Consider the following 3,717-nt stretch of genomic DNA (forward strand, 5'->3'; position numbering starts at 1 on the left):
GACATCAGTTCCACAGCTTCGGGCGGAAACGATGCATCCTGGCTTCTTATTTTCGACAACGCAGACGACCCCAAATTACTTGGAGACTACTGGCCTGAGGGATCGGGCAGCGTCCTGATTACTAGTCGAGACCCACTCGCCAAGCGACTTTATTCTTCAGCTTCATCAGGTCTGGACTTGGAGCCTTTGGATGACATTGATGGCGGCGCTCTTCTATTGAAGCTCGCCGGGTCCGATTGGAGCCCCGAGGAGAATGTAGAACACGCTGCACAAGACATCTCTAGGAGCCTTGCTGGACTACCTCTTGCGATAGCTCAGATGGCTGGAATCATCCGTCGGCAGGATCTGAGCTTGAGCGAGTTCCAAACCATCTACGAAGAAGACAAACACCGTGTTGCTCTGTACAGTACGAAGTACAATTCCAGCACCAAGGATTACAAGCATAGCATTGCTACTGTCTGGGCATTCGAGAAGCTCACAACGGAGGCAAAAGGTCTCATGAAATTGATGTTATTCATGGACCCTGACGTCATACAAGAGAGCATTTTATTTGATGCTGCAGTCGAGATGTTTGCTACATCCTCGTTTACGAAACCCAAATTCAATGAGGCGCGTGCTGAGTTATCGCAATCTTCGCTCATACGGAGAGACAAAAAAAAGACAGTCCTGTCAGACTACAGCATTTCCATTCATCGCCTTGTCCAAGACGCGATCAGATCTAGTATGAGCAATGATGAGATGCGATCAAACTTTGAAACCATGGTCAATCTACTGTGGCACACCTGGCCGCCAGCAATGCCAGCACCGACGAGATCCTCTTCAGCCTTACCGCATAGAGCGGCCGACACACGATATTCGTTGTCTCGGTACCCATTGTGTGTGGCGCTTTACCCTCACGTCCTCCGCCTGAAGCAGTTATGGCCATTGGCATCTGGGTGTAGCGACAGCACCAAAATCCGATTCGCTGCATTGCTGACCGATGCTGCCTGGTAAGCCAAGCCTTGTACCCTCTTCAGAATATATTACTCAAATGTGGCAATAGGTACCAACATGAAAAGGGTCGTTTTCGGGGGTTTGATGGGTTTTTCGACCTTGCCCAAGACATATGCGAAACTCTACCTGGTAATGGTAGTGAAAGTGTACTATGCGATATCCACTTCTGTCTTGGCCTAATTTACACCGATACCAACGAGCCCAAACTAGCGCGCAAGCACAAGGAAGTTTTTCTGACGATGCAGAAGTCTATCTGTGAGAGTGTAGGCCCAGGCTTCGTGGACATGCGCCTTGGGAACGCATACACTGAGATGGCACTCGCGCTGGTCCAAGATGGGCAGTTAGATGATGCTATAAGTGCCTTCAGGCAAGAAATGGACATACGGAAGAAAATAGGCGTCACGCACCTACAATCCAGGGATGCTAATTATGCGATGGCGCTGATGCTTCGAGGAGACTTGGAACTCGCAGAGAAGGTGTTGCTTGATTGTGTGAAATTGTGGGAATCGACCGGCGGCCTTGTGTCACTAAGGTGAGATACTTCCAAGCAATACGTATTTATAGTGATTGCTGATGACGAACTACGCTGATACGCTTCAATGGCAGGATAGCACGGCACTTTCAGGCTCTTGGAAACCTTCGCAATATGCAAGGCTATTTTGATGAAGCTTACAGTTACCACAAAAAAGCACTGCATTTCTTTGTCGAATCAATGGGTGTCCGTTCATACCGGTCGGCGGATCTAAGATACAAGTGCGCTCTACACCTTATCAGGTTGCAACGCTACGAAGAAGCTATGTGAGTCTTGAATATGTCTAAGATTCTCTACCTTATTATCACTCAACTAGATATTAATATCGACTAACTATAATGTACAGAAGTATGATCAACGCTGCTCTAGAGTGTTGGGCTCTTAATGCCGATCTATTCCGGCCTGAATTAGCGCGAACTACATGGATTAAGGCAAAGTTATTAGAGAAACTTGGCGAGTCATTAAAAGCAATGGTAGCTTTCAAAGTTGCAGGGCGTATAAGGGCCAAGATTGTTCCAGATGATTATAGGGATGTGCAGCACTTAGTAGAAGAAGATTTTGATTGCCTACTAGAGTATCGCTCTAGATAGTTTAGAACTAACTATCACGACGGTAAATCCTGTTGGAAACTACGCAGTAGAATTAAAGGGATTGTTGAATAGTGGAATTGCTTATAGGCTTGCGTATATTGTATGTGGTCTAGCTATTCTCAACTGCCCTACCGCGCGCGCAGCTCTTTTGGCAAGCTCCGTGAGTGCCTCAGGCTGCTGGTAGCGCGCGATCCGGCGTGTTCCGTAATCGCCTGACTGCTGCGGGGCGCGGGCCGCTCGCCGGGCACTTCGTACCGCCTAGGGGGCACTTCATACGCCTGGCGGGCACTTCAGGCATATCATGCCCTCTATACGCCATATTATTCGACAATTATATTATATAATCTAAGATATAACTGCTAACCTTAGGCTATAAGTCGTTTTCAACTTATCTTCTTACGTTGTAATCTATTTTACCTTGCTTCTTATCCTCTACCTACTCTAGAGCAAGCTGAGGGCCTTGCTACGCGATAGACTTAGTAATGCCACCCAGCCGCCTTCTTATTTAATCTCTTTGCAACCTCCTCTAGTTACACCAGGTTACACTAGGTTAAATTTCAACACCTGTTTACCAGGCCACTACTCTCTTAGGGCTTCACAGTAAATATGCCGCTTTACACACCATGCTAGTCTCTCGACCTTGTTGCTGGAGTTTTGTCGCCCTGCGCTAGGTTCCGGACTTCCGAAGAACTGGGGACACCAGGGCGAGGCGTAAAGTACACAGCTAGTCTCTCGTTCGACCATCATATGCGATAATTCTTCTTCGGCAGCGCTGCTATACGCCGACTCCTCCTCGGCTTCGCTTGGCTACTAGGCTCTGCTTGGCTACCTAGAATCCCAATGTTTGCCTGCTGGGCTTTCCCAGCTCCTTTCCTAACGTTTACCAGGCTGCGAGGTGGCGGGTCGCCAGATGCGCTGCTTGATTCCCCTATAACACGAAACGCCCAGAGCTTTAGGACAGCCCAGGATGCTGTCACACTGGACGTGTTGAAGATTCTCCTCTTTCTCGTCGGATTTCTGGTATTAGCCCTATACTATATTATAGTAGGTTACTAAAACGTTTGTAATTATCCTTAACGAAGAGGTCACTAATATGCTAAATAGGGTAGCCCCTAGCTATAGGCTAACCTAATTACTACTATAATAATACAGATATAGTGACTTGCGAGGGTAGTTGAGAAAAGAGGATAGGATGAGATATTAAAGCTGGTAACTTCTCTGATTGTGGATTTCTTTTTCTCGCGCATACCTACACTCTTCACTTTGGCCATGTTCTGTTGAATCTTATCGCAAAGGCGCTGAGGGCATTGTCACGTGTCGGTGACCACTTTTCGAGCGGTTGGGTTGCGACTAGGATATAGAGTTTCGTCCTTTCATTCTGTGTCACAATTCATTCTACGCGCCACTTTTGTGATACAACATTCCTCCCTCAGCAAAGTGAAGTTTTCTGGTCCTGGAATCACCGATAGTGCCCTCTCGAAACCGCTTGTCAGTAGTAAGGAATTTCAGGTTGTCCCTATCCCATGGATCTGTCATGCGTTTGATGACGGCGGTCCCAATCTTGCGTCCGACCATAGTTCTATCTGGTTCATGCGGTCGCAT

The sequence above is a fragment of the Colletotrichum jinshuiense genome, chromosome 13 (assembly GCF_051148585.1).
Source record: "Colletotrichum jinshuiense chromosome 13, complete sequence".
Classification (NCBI taxonomy): Eukaryota; Fungi; Ascomycota; class Sordariomycetes; order Glomerellales; family Glomerellaceae; genus Colletotrichum; species Colletotrichum jinshuiense.